A 14,415-nucleotide genomic window follows, 5' to 3' on the forward strand; every position below is an offset into this window, starting at 1 on the left:
CTGAGGGAAAAGGTGACTAAGTCACTGATTTTGGTCTAAAATGACCATTATGCCCCTAGGGTCAAAACACTCTCCCAAAACTCATTAAGGGCAAAATAGTCCTTTCACCACTTATCCCGCTAATCATAATTAACGTCCTCCAATTCCCATTATTCCCAATATTCTCAAATACTAATTAATCACATCCCATTACCCTTTAATTCCTGGAAATGTTCTAATCACCAAATTATCCCAAGACTCGCCCCGAGCCTCGAAACTAACCCCGTTATGACTAGACCGATAACTTGCATTCAAAGATCGTCTCATGCCGAATGGCTCGAAAAAATCCACATATAATGTGGTATTATTCATAATTCACCCTCATGCATGAAAATACACAATTATGCCCTCAACGGGCCAAATTACCAAAATGCCCTTATAATTAAAAATGGACCCATATGCATGCATTTATCATCATATTATAATATAATTCACATAAACATGCATATAATCATTTAATAATATAATAAATCAATTATGGCCCTCCCGGCCTCCTAATCAAGGTCCTGACCCTTATTAGGAATTTTGGGGTAGTACAGTTTAAGTTGTGTCCTCATATAGACAGAAAAGGTGATTGCCTATGCATCATGTTAGTTGAAGGATATGAACACAGCTAGAATAAAGTTACTGGTGGGCCAGTTGGCCAACATTACGCTACGGTTTACTCTTTTAGAGAGGATCAAAGGAAAAATAGTTGAGTGACCCACAGTTGGGAAAGATTAGATGGAATGTCCTAGCTGGATTAGCTAAGGACTATACAGTGTCAGGCATGAGTTTATAGAGGTATAAAGATCGGATTTGTGTTTTGATGGACACTGGGATCAGACGGGGTATTCTAGATGAATCTCATACTACCCCTTATTCTTTACATCCAGGCACCACGAAGATGTACCGGGATCTGAAAGTTTTATATTGGTGGCCTAGGATGAAGAGGGACGTGACTGAGCACATGGAAAAGTACCTGACCTGTTAGTAGGTCAAGGCAGAGTATCAGAAACTAGTAAGGCTATTACAGCCTTTGAGTATCCCAAGGTGGAAATAGGAGGAAATCACGATGGATCTCGTGGTGGAGTTGCCCAGGTTAATGGGCCAGCATGATTCAGTTGAGGTCATTACGGATCTGTATATGAAGTCAGCTCACTTTTTATTAGTGACGACCAACAATACAGTTGACGAGCATGTAGATCTCTATATGAGAGAGATAGTATGCCTTTATGGGACACCGAGGTCTATCCTATCGGATTGGGACCCTATTATTACTTCCAAGTTTTGGGGAATGTTATAGAAGGTGATGCGTACGCATCTAAAATTTAGTACAACTTATCATCCTCAGACTGATGGTAAGTCAGAGAGGATTACCCAGATAACAGAGGAAATGCCGAGAGCATGTATACTGGACTTTGAAAGGTCTTGGAATGAATATTTGCCTTTTATAGGGTCTTCCTATAATGATAGCTACCAGTTGACTACTGGAAGGGAACCTTATGAGATGTTGTATGGTAGGAAGCGTAGATTTCCCATTCACTGGGATGAGATGGGTGAGAGATAAAGTAATTGTTGGGGTTTTATGCCCTAATTAAAACCCAAATTCTTTGTAATCTCATTTTATTATCAATAAAAGAATAGAAATCATTTTTTGACTTGTTCAATCACTTTGCTCACATGTTTTATTTTCATGATTATTTGTTTAATATAAACTTCTATTAAATCTCGAGCATATAGCTAATCTTATTTATAGTGATGTAATCACAGTGGAATATAAATATGATTATATGTTTCAAAATAAGTTAGTCCTAAGATTAGTTAGTGCACAATATTTACACTGACTTGTTAATCTACGATATGATCTACTTACACATTGCAGTGTTATGTTCTTTCCAGAACATTAGCAAAGTAGATAAGATCGGGTGTATTTGTTACATCGGATTGGACCGATATTGACAGTTGATAAGATAAGTAAACATACCGTTATTATCTATGCTAGTCATATCATATAGTTGACCATAGGTCAATTCAATCTCAATTCTGAGTGGTTAGTATTCTAACTGATTGTATTATTTGAGTTCCTTTACTTGTTCGTTACCAGCTTACCCTACAGACTAGCCCATACTTACATCTTGGGAACTCGGTAGTATAATTGAGTGGGAGTGTTAATCATAGATATGAACATCTATAACTTCTGATGAAAAAGTGAAACGATGGTTTCCTTTTAGTTTGGTTCAAGGTGCTAAATGATAGAGATCTCATTTCAGTAATTAAATTAGTTTACTGAAATATCATTTACAAGGAACTAAGTGTTTTAAGGATAAAATACAATGAGGGATAAAACGGTATTTTAGTCCTATCTCATTGTAGACCGTCTATAGAGGATTGAGTGACAATTATGGTTGTAACAATGGATAATTAATAGCATATCTATATTTGTTATAGAGCGTTCTATGAATTCAAGAGTGCAATTCCGAGTCTATAGTGGAGTCACGAGGAATTACTAAGTTAGTAAATTTATTTGTTAGATTTATGATAACTTATTGGAGCTTGATTTCATAGGCCCATAGTGCCCATTGTACCTTGGATAAAATCATCTAGATAGTCTCAATTAATTGATTTAATTATCAATTAGAATTATCAAAGTTGACCAGGTCAATTTTGGATAGTTTCACAGAGTTATGTAATTTTGAGAAGAAAAGAGAAATTATGGCAGATTTATTAATTAAGATAAATTGGTATCTAAATTAATAAATAAGTTTAAATCAAGGTTCAAATTATAAATAATTAATTTGATAAATGATTTAAATAATTGTTTTATTAATTAAATCAATAGAAAATAATACAGACATTGATTTTAAGTCCAATGGGCTTATAATCAAATAAGAAATTTCACGGGCCTAAAACCCATGATAATTTCGACCTAGGGCTATTAATTGACTATTATTTTATTAATTTTTTAATTAAATTAAATGGCCTAATTAAGTCTAGAAAAGGAGTGCTTAGAGAGAAGTCAAAATATAAGTTTTGATAAGTCACAAGTCAGATTTTTTGATAGTTTTAGATTCTCTCTAAACACAAGTCCTTTTTCTAAGCTTCTTGATTAATTTATCTTCTTCTCTCTGTATCTATCTCATGTGTTGAGAATTGCACACACTAGTCTAGGTGATTCTAAGGTTACATTGGAAGACTGTGAAGAAATTAGAAGAACGGTTCAGTTTCTTGATAATACTCTGCGACAGAAAGGATTCAAGTTAGAGAAACTGAAGGAATGACTCTTTAATTTTTCTGTGGATACTTTAAGTATTCTATCCATTGTTTCTCTTTGAATTCAATTTTAGAAACATGTTTTAGGCTATCTCGTATTAATTTGTTTAATTGTAGATATACATGGAAATAAATAAAGATCTTGTATAAGTTTCCTAACAGTAATTGGGTCCCGAGATAGTTCAGAGGACCAGTGAGGCTATTGAAAAGATTAGAGCTCTGATGCTCGCTTCTTAGAATAGACAGAAAAGTTATGTTGATCTGAAATGCAAGAACATGGAGTTCTAAGTGGAAAACTATGTCTTCCTTAGAGTCTCATCATGGATCGGGTAAGGAGATTTGGAGAAAAAAGGGCAAGTTGAGCCCTAGATTTGTAGGACTGTTTGAGATCTTGGAGATGATCGGACAAGTAGCCACAGAATGGCCTTACCTTTAGCATTGTCAGCCATATACTAGGTATTTCATATTTCCATGTTGAGGAAGTATGTAACAGGCATGACTCATGTCTTGAGTTACGAGGATCTGGAGCTTGAGGCAGATCTCTCCTATGAGGAATAGCTAGTCCAAGTACTAGACAGAAAGGCAAGGTTATGAGGAACAAGGTTATACCTTCGGTTAAGGTATTATAAAGGAACAACAAGGTCAAGGGAGCAACCTGGAAACTGCAATCAGATATGCGGGATCTATATCTCGAGCTCTTTAGGAAAAAAAATTCAAGGACGAAATTCTTGTAAGGAGGGGGTAGTTGTAACGTCCCAAATTACCTAATAAGGCTTAGGGCCTTGATTAGGGGGCCATGATGGAAATTTATGGAAATTATGTTATTATGTGATATATATATTTGTGTGTATCATTATATGATTATATGAGTTATATTATAATATGACTTGATATGCATGTTTAGGTGTATTAAATATGCATGTGGGCCCAATTCTGATTAAAAATGCAATTCTCATAATTTGGCTCATTATGGGTATATTTGGCATATATGTGATATATGTGTGAGACCACATCATTATGTGGATATATTTGTATTGTTTGGCACGAGATGATCCTAGCGAGCAAAGTAGCAGTTTTGTCATAGCATGGCCAAATATCGGGCTCGAGGTGAGCCTAGGGGTAATTTGGTAATTTATTACATTACCGGGATCGGGTAATGGAGAAATTATTTGGTAATTATTTAGGAATATTGGTGTTATTGGAAGTAACAGGAATTGTAAGACGTTAATTATGATTAATAGGATAAGTGACAAATGACAAATTTAACCTTTGAGGGCTTAAAAGGGAAAGGCTTAGGCTAAGGGGCATTATGGCCATTTTGTGTTAATTTAGTGACTTAGTCACTTACCCTTGGCTGAAGGAAACCTTAAACAATAGCAAAACAGAGCACATCAGCTCTCTCCCTCTAGTACTCCCTTTTCTCTCTAAGTGGGGGTTGAAGTTTGAAAGAAAGCTTCGATTTTTGGAGTGGAATTTTGGATTTGAGGCTTAGGGAAGGTGTAGGAAAGCTTGGGGATTCCTAGGAACTCATCTTCAGTGAGTAAGGTAATGGTTTTAACCCTTGATTCTCTCTGATTTTCTGAGTTCTTACTCTGTTCTTGGTGTTCTTGAGTTTTACAAATTCAAGACTTGGATTATGAGTTCCCTTGGAGATTTTGATTATGTTTTGGGTGATTTTGATTTATGTTAGAGGTACTATAGCTACCTTGTAGTCTTTTTCTGGGATTGGGACAAGTTTGGGGTTGGATTTGAGCTTTGAGACTCAGAGAACACGAAGAGAAATACCCAGAATTTTGGGTTGTTGGCATCAGCGTTGTAGCGCTGGGTAGGTAGCGCTACAACGCTAGTCTGATGGCGGTTTAAGTTTCTGACTTTAGTGTTGTAGCGCCTAGTAGGTAACACTATAACGCTATACAGTTTTTAGGACTGATTTTTTTGGTACTTTTGGGATTTTGGCCCGAGGGCTCGGGGGACGATTCCACCACCCTGTTTGGTGGGATTGGAGGTCCCGAAAGCGCGGGATTGGATTTTGGACTTTAAACTCATTGAAACACCGTTTATAGTTGTGACTAGGTTAATGCTAAGGCTCAGGACAGGATCATGCTCAAAGGTCGTTTATATATATATAACTTGTGCTCGGACCAAAAAGGTAAGAAAACTGCACCCAGTATGTGATACATGTGATGATGGCTGGCCCGAATTATTGAACATGAATATGAATAGGGCATGAACGATTGAGAATGTGCATGATTTTGATTATGCTTGTGATTATTGATTAAGCATGTTGAATGCTTTGTTTTTGGATATTTGATATATGATATATGCCTGTCTGCATTATCTTATTGAGAAAGGCTTGACTTATGAGTCAAGGACGGCAATAGCGGGCTGAGCGCTGGTCATTTTGGTTAGGCTAACCAGAAGCGCATCATACACTTGTTCGACCCAATGGTCGTGGAAAACTTAGCGCTAGGTACGCTGGGCCAGCTCCAAGGTTGGTTATACAGAGGATAGAGAAATGGTCCCCGGGGTGACTTATTAGTCCCATATCTTAGGGCTGCGCTCCAGCATTGACTTATTAGTCAAGGACGGGCATAGCATGTTGAGTGATGGTCATAAAGCATTGAATTATTAGTCAAGGACATCCTTAGCACATTGAGTGCTGGTCGTAAAGCATCGACTTATTAGTCAAGGATGACCTTAGAGCATTGACTTATTAGTCAAGGACGACCTTAACACGTTGAGTGCTGGTCGAAAAGCATTGACTTATGAGTCAAGGACGACAATAGCACACTGAGCACTGGTCGGTATGGTTCTGCCTTATTAGGAACGTGACATACACTTGACCGACCTATTGGTCGTGGAAAACTCAGTGTCAGGTACGTTGGGCTAGCTCCAAGGCTGGTTATACAGAGGACAAGGCAAAGGACCCCGGGGTGACTCGTTAGTCCCATATCCTAGGGCGCTGAGCCCCAGTATGATTCCATAATCATGTATTTTGAGCATTGGACCCCGATATGATTCATTAATCATTTATCTTGGGCTATTGGCCCTTATGACACTGTATTCATTTATATGAATGGTATGTGTTATCCCTATTTTCCCCCTGGACACGTGGCACATCACACTGGGTCCATGGGCTATTTTAAAGAGATCCAAGGCCCAGTCTGAGCCCAATGGACGGGGAAGGAATAAATCCTGGTGGCCCAATTACCAGCAGGCCCAGCATTGTCCAATTAGCGCCCCCACACGAGGGAACCGGGACCATGATGTGGGCCCGATTTGTCTTCCCAGACCCAACCTAATGCATCATCCGGGATGCGATTAAGAGTGATGGACTTGAGTCTAAGAATGGACTGGGACGATAGCGGATGAACCTGAGCTCTGGTAAACGAGCCAGGGTCCTAGTAAATGGACCAAGATGTTGGTAAATGAACCCGGACCAGACATCCGGGTTAGGCAGAATAGACTATCCCCGACACTAACATCATCCTGAGAAACACAGAGTTTTGTTTCCTCAACTAACCTGCAGAAGAGGTTACATACGGAATGTACGCCGTCATTCAGAATAGTAGCACCACTACTCTGACAGATCCTGTCCCCAGGATCCCCTTGGCAGCCCACGCGGACCAGTCTGAAGCAACATACTGTTGTCAGTTGAAAAGCTGGAATAGGCTCAAGCCGGCCCAATGGGCCCTGATTAGTGTATTTTATTTGATAGAATCCTTTGTATTAAGCCTCCATTAGTGAGCAAATCATGATTATATCCATATTGGGCCCGGATTAGTCCGACCTAAGCCCAGTGCACCCAACTGCCTATAAATAGGACCAGTTGTGCACTGTGGAGAGGATCAGAATTTTCTCTTGTAAGCACATACTCTGCTCAAACTTGCAGAAAACTCAATTACTAGAACTCTCTAAACTCTAAAACAATAGATGTAATGACCCAAATTTACTAATAAGGCTTAAGGGCCTTGATTAGTGTGCCGGGAGGGCATAATTGGAATATATGTGATTTAATGATTAAAAGTATGCTATATGACTATTTGAATACCTGAGATACATGACTATGTGTATTAGTATGCATGTAGGCCCTAATTAGGTTAGAAAGGGCATAATTGTAATTTTGGCCCGTTGAGGGCATAACTGTATATATATGTGATAATTTTTGAGACCACATTATTATGCGGATATATTTGTGACCTGTGATTTGAGACGATCCTAGTGAGCGGATCAGCGAAAAAGTCACGGCGGGGATTTATATCCGGCTCGGGGTGAGCCTGGGGGTAGAAATGGGAATTTAGAGAATATTTGGGGTCAATTTTGACATTGAGGAATATAATTGGTGATTAGTTAGGTGTCGGGAAGTAAGCGATAAATATTAGAGTCACTCGATGAATTAGCGGGAATTGGGTGAAATGACCAAAATGCCCTAGGTTGAATTAAAGGCTTAGGGATAAAAGGGAGGGTATTGTGGTCATTTGGCTTATAAAGGATAGGTATAACTCAGGTTTTATGCCTTAGTGGGAAGTGTAGAAAGGGCTGGAAATTCTGAAGGAAAGAAAGAAAAAGAAGGGAAAGTAAAGGGAAAGGAAAACATGGTATTTTCAAGGTCGATTTGGCATTTCCCCATCAGTTCTTGAGGTCTTTTGGAGCAGAAACTCAGGAGGAGTTTGGGCAAGAGCTAGAGGCTAGAGGCTAGGATCCCTGTTCTAGCTTGAGAAATTGGCAGAGCAATTCATTTAGTTGAGGTAAGACTTTGAGGTTTTCTTTCGTTTCTAGTTTTGGTGTTGAACTATGATGTCTAAGCTGAATTTGATGGGAATTCTAGGGAATTCAAGCCAAGGGTTTGAGGAGGAGTAAGCCAAGGAGGTGTAGAGGCTGACTTAAGGTTGAATCCCCATTGAAGGTGTGAAATTCTAGCTCTAATTCTAAGGTTTTGGTTGTTTTGCTGAAGTTTCTGAATTTGAGGTTCAACCATGGTGAATTTTGAGATTAGGGGTGCATGTGTTTAAGTTTGGTATGGTTGGGATGCTTGGGATGAGTTAGTGTAACGACCTCCTTTCTTAACATACATATATATAGAGTAAAAACAAATTTTAACCTAAATATGACAATACTGAAATTCTGAATTTACAAAAACTTTACTAAACAATACATAAATAATGTTTATAACCTTAACCACACAATACTCACAACTAGATAAAAACTTTATCTTACATACAAATCTTAATACTTTTATAAATCATTTTCGTGGCGTTACTACACCTTAACGTAGAAATGAAAATGTATCCAACTGATAAATTGAAAAGCTTTATGTAAATTACAAAGTTCATGAAATACTTTTTAAAGCTTTAAGTAAATGGTAAAGTTCACAAAATACTTTTAATGAAATATAATAAAACCAAGTTTCTTGTTTATTTATAAAATAGCATAGCAGAACTCCACTCCCTTCAGGTCAGCCCCATATGTACAGTCATGTTGGCCCCACGTATACTCATCAACAATTTATATTTGGGGTCTCTTACCTACAATACAAAACATTATCTGATGAGCTAAGGCTCAGTAAGTAGAATAACTACCTCATATGCATTAAAATAAACATGCAACATGCTATGTATTTTCTTTCTTTCACTTTCCTTTCTTTTGGGCCCTAGAGGATGCTGCTGCCGGCATTACATAGGGAATCACATTCCCACCTGAACATAAACATGATAATAGGAAATTTCCCTCATAAACATTCATCATATAGGGACGTACATCTCCCTCCTTACATTTTTGGGACTTAGGTCTCCCAAGCAGCACCTCTACTTTAACGTTTTCAATAACTTGTCTGTGAACATTAAGCGTGCTTATGCATAATATAACATTCTTGAAAATAACTTATGCATAAGAACAATATGACAGATTAACATATAAAGCATATAAATGCACATAAGACACATAAAATACTTGTATTGTAGATGAGGATTCTACTTACCTTGCGTCTTGATAAAACAATCGAAATTGTTATCTTCCTGATAAAAACACAAACTATTAAATTACATAAAATCTACATTATGAAATGTTAGCTTAAAATTGTTATTATCCCATTTTTCCTGTTTTAGTGCTTATTTTATGTCCAGGCGTATGGTCATACTATAGTTGTCCATGACAAGGTCCTGATCTAAAAGTCGTGGTCATGGTCATACTGAAAAGTCCAGGTCATAATACTTGTCCATAATAATAGGGAATAAGGTCATAAGAATCCATAATAATAGTCCAAAGTATGACCATAGCCTATATAAGTTTACTATTATGAGGATACATAAAAAATAGTTCATATTTCAATTTTGGCATTTGTAAAATATGACGACATGGTAAAATAATCCATATATAAATTTTAGCATTTTAATGGCATAGTAAAGTAATCTATATAAATTTTGGCATTATAATGGCATGGTAACATAATCCATATATAAATTTGGCATTATAGTAAAATAATCTATATATAAATTTTTGGTATTATAACGGCATAGTAAAATGATCTACATATAACTTTTGGCATTATAACGTCATAGTAAAATAATCTATATATAAATTTTGGCATTATAACGGCATAGTAAAATAATCTATATATAAATTATAACGGCATAGTAAATTAATCTATATATAAATTTTTGCATTATAACGGCATAGTAAAATAATCTATATATAAATTTTGGCATTATAACGGCATAGTAAATTAATCTATATATAAATTTTTGCATTATAACGGCATAGTAAAATAATCTATACATATATAATAACTAAATAACTGAAAGGAAAGGCTCGGGAAGAGCTTACCTAAAAGGCTAGCGTTATGGACAGAACTTCGCCTAGATCTCCGAGGTTTAGAACTTTAGAAGGATGTTAAGAATATTTTTTTTTTGGGTAGAGTAAGAGAAAGGAAATGAGGTTTTTTGTGATTTCAAGATGAGTTTTGGAAGGGCTATTTATAGGAAAAACTTGGGATACTATTCTAATAAAATATTAAAAATAATAAGCATAGTGGAATAATAACATATTCAAAATATCAAGCATAGTAATTTGCTTAAGTCATCAATGTGTCACTACTGCATCAACATGTGGAACCCATGGGGTGGACCCCGCTGTGGGACCCATGTGGACCCTACTGTGGGACCCTTGCGGACCCCACTGTGGGACCCACTATGAATAGTACCTGGTGAATAGTAAAAAAATGAAAATTTCCCAATCTTCTTATATTACTTAGTCTAGCATTTTTGACTCACAAACTTTTCTGAAAAAGTTTCTCTAACACCCATAAATTAATTATTCCCACCTATTGGTTACTTCAACAACTTAGAATTGTTAAAATCCCACAATAGAAAACAACTACACCCCCAACGGTCATGAACACTATTCACCAACGGTCATAAACGGCTAGTTTTTGCCCTATAAATACTTGTTCCTTCAACCATTTATTTGCACAACTTCTTCATTTCTTAACCTTCTAGATAAAATTCATCATCAAAACATGAATTTCTCTTTATTTTTCATAACTTTAGTGATTGTTTGCTTGTATTTAGCATCATTCTATGGGTATTATACTAATGAAATGCCCATGAATGTTATAGTTGCATATTCATTAGTTATTCTTCCACTTTACTTAATAGCTCTAACATTCGGTTAGCATTGTAATGCACTCAAAAATGAATAAAAAAAATCTTCTCTTATCTTTCATAATTGTTATAATTTGTAAAAAGAAAATGGGAGTTACAATCTACCCTCCTTATAAATTTTCGTCCTCGAAAATCTAGAATAAATCGGGATGTTTAGCTTTCATCTCATCCTCGCGCTCCCACGTAGCCTCTTCTATTGCCTGGCTTCTCCACAATACTTTGACCAAAGGTATTTCTTTATTTCTTAAGACCTTATTCTTTCGATCCAAAATTTGGACAGGCTTTTCCTCATAAGTAAGGTCTTTGTCCACCTGGATAACTTCATGTTTCAACACGTGACTGGAATCAGGAATGTATTTCTTCAACATAGACACATGGAATACATCATGTACATCCGACAACTCTGGTGGCAGTGCCAATTTATAGGCCACTTTTCCAATTCGGTCTAGTATTTCAAAAGGTCCAATGAACCTTGGGTTCAATTTCCCTTTTTGTCCAAATCTCATAACACCTTTCATTGGCGTTATCCGCAGAAATACTTTTTCTCCGACTTGGAACTCTAATGGTCTTCTTCGTTTGTCTGCATAGCACTTTTGTCGACTTTGGGCTGTTGCTATCCTCTGTTGAATTTTTCGAACGGCTTCCGTTGTCGACGTCACCATATCTGGTCCAGTTTGTTGCTCTATGTACTTTATTTCACCCACTTCATGCCAATGGATAGGAGATCGACACTTCCGCCCATATAACGCTTCATAGGGTGCCATCCCTATGGTTTCCTGATAACTATTGTTATAGGCAAATTCAATCAGCGGTAAATATTTACTCCACGATCCTTCAAAGTCCAGGACACACGCTCTTAGCATATCTTCAAGAGTCTGTATAGTCCTTTCTGTTTGACCATCTGTTTGTGGGTGGAAAGCTGTACTAAATTTCAATCTTGTCCCCATAGCCTTGTGCAAGCTTTGCCAGAACTTCGAAGTAAATTTTGAGTCTCTATCTGACACTATGGAAATTGGAATTCCATGCAATCGTACTATCTCTTGCACATAAGCTTCCGCTAACTGGTCCCCTGTGTACGTCACCTTTACCGGAAGGAAATGAGCCGACTTTGTTAATCGGTCGATGATGACCCATATTGAATCATATCCTTTGCTTGTTCGTGGAAGTCCAATAACAAAGTCCATTGCAATCTGCTCCCATTTCCATTCTGGTATTTCCAAGGGCTGAAGTTCTCCTCCAGGTCGTTAATGTTCTGCCTTAATCCTCTGGCAAGTAAGGCATCGGGCTACATATTGGGCTACGTCTTTCTTCATGCCAGGCCACCAAAAGTGTTCCTTCAAACTTCTGTACATCTTTGTTGAGCCTGGGTGTACCGTGTATGGAGTATTATGGGCTTCATTCATAATCTTTTTCTTAATGTCCTCTCTTGCAGGTACGCAAATTCTTTCATTAAATTTTAATATTCCTGCGTCAGAAACATTAAAATTCTTCACTTTTTCTTCTTTGACTTCTGCTTTGACCTCGGTCAGGTGAGGATCTGATTCTTGACCTTCTTTTATTTCCTCCAGCAGAGTCGACTGCAACGTCAGATTGGACAATCCTCCGATTACTACTTCTATGCCCGATCTTACTACTTCTTCTTGTAGCGGTTTGGACAAGGCTTGAAGGAACATCAAGCTTGTCGACGTCTTTCTACTCAATGCATCCGCTACTTTGTTGGCTTTCCCAGGGTGGTATAAAATTTCACAGTCGTAGTCTTTGACTAATTCCAACCACCTTCTTTGTCTCATATTAAGTTCTTTCTGGGTAAAGAAATACTTCAGACTTTTGTGATCGGTAAAAATTTTACATCTTACTCCATAGAGATAATGTCTCCAAATTTTCAAGGCAAAAACTACCGCAGCTAACTCTAGATCATGTGTGGGGTAGTTCTTCTCGTAATCCTTTAATTGTCTGGAGGCGTAAGCTACTACTCTTTCTTCTTGCATCAACACCGCTCCTAATCCCATCTTTGAAGCGTCACAGAAAATTTCAAACTCGTCTGTACTATTCGGGATGGTGAGGACTGGGGCGTTAGTTAGTCGATTCTTTAATTCCATAAAACTCTTCTCACAAGCTTCCGTCCATATGAATCGACTATTCATTCTAGTGAGTGCCGTAAGTGGGGTTGCGATTTTGGAAAACCCTTCTATGAATCGTCGATAATATCCAGCTAAGCCCAGAAAACTTCTTATTTCAGTTGCATTCCTTGGCTGGGACCATTCTTTTACTGCTTCCACCTTAGCTGGATCCACCAAAATCCCACTTTTTGATACAACATGTCCCAAAAAGTTAATCTTGTCGAGCCAAAATTCACACTTCTTGAATTTGGCATACAGTTGTTCCTTTTTGAGAGTTTCCAGCGTACGTCTTAGATGTTCCTCATGTTCTTTTTCTGATTTTGAGTATATAAGGATATCATCGATAAACACAACGACAAATTTATCCAAGAAATCCTTAAATACTCTATTCATGAGGTCCATGAAAGCTGCAGGAGCATTGGTTAGTCCAAATGGCATCACCAGAAATTCGTAATGTCCGTAACGAGTTCGAAACGCCGTTTTGGGAATATCATGTTCCTTCACCTTGAGCTGGTGGTATCCCGAACGAAGGTCTATCTTTGAAAATACTGCCGCTCCTTGTAGTTGGTCGAATAAATCATCAATCCTTGGTAGCGGGTACTTATTTTTAATCGTCACTTTGTTGAGCTCCCTGTAATCAATGCACATTCTCATTGTGCCATCCTTCTTCTTCACGAATAGTACTGGGGCTCCCCACGGTGAATGACTGGGTCTTATAAACTTCTTTTCCAAAAGTTCCTCCAGTTGAGTCTTTAGTTCCTTCAGTTCGGCAGGTGCCATGCGGTAAGGGGCCTTTGAAATCGGAGTTGTACCAGGTAACAACTCGATCTCAAACTCAATTTCACGATCGGGAGGAATTCCAGGAAGATCTTCTGGAAATACTTCCATGAATTCGCGTACAATATGAACGTCTTCAGGTCGCGCAAGCTTCTCTTTCGAGACGTCACAAATCATTGCTAGATATCCGGTGCATCCGTTTGCTAATAATTTCCTGGCCTTTGCTGCATAAATCATTGGTGAAGGGGTTCGCTTCTCTTTCCCTTGAAAATGAACTTCTTCTTCTCCAACCGGTGCAAAAACGACTTCTTTCTTACTACAGTCGATTCTAGCGTTATACGTTGTTAGGAAATCCATTCCTAAAATGACGTCATAGTCCTTCATGTCGATAATGATCAGGTTAACATATAGTTCCCTGTCATTGATTGTAATTGGTATAGTCTTATACCAATGAGTTGAGTATAGCACTTCCCCGGAGGGTAGTGCTACACTAAAAATTGTATCCATCTCAACAGGTAATCCATTTAGTCTACCAACTAAATGCACTGATGCGAATGAGTGTGTAGCTC

The sequence above is a fragment of the Humulus lupulus genome, chromosome 7 (genome assembly GCF_963169125.1).
Source record: "Humulus lupulus chromosome 7, drHumLupu1.1, whole genome shotgun sequence".
NCBI classification, from domain to species: Eukaryota; Viridiplantae; Streptophyta; class Magnoliopsida; order Rosales; family Cannabaceae; genus Humulus; species Humulus lupulus.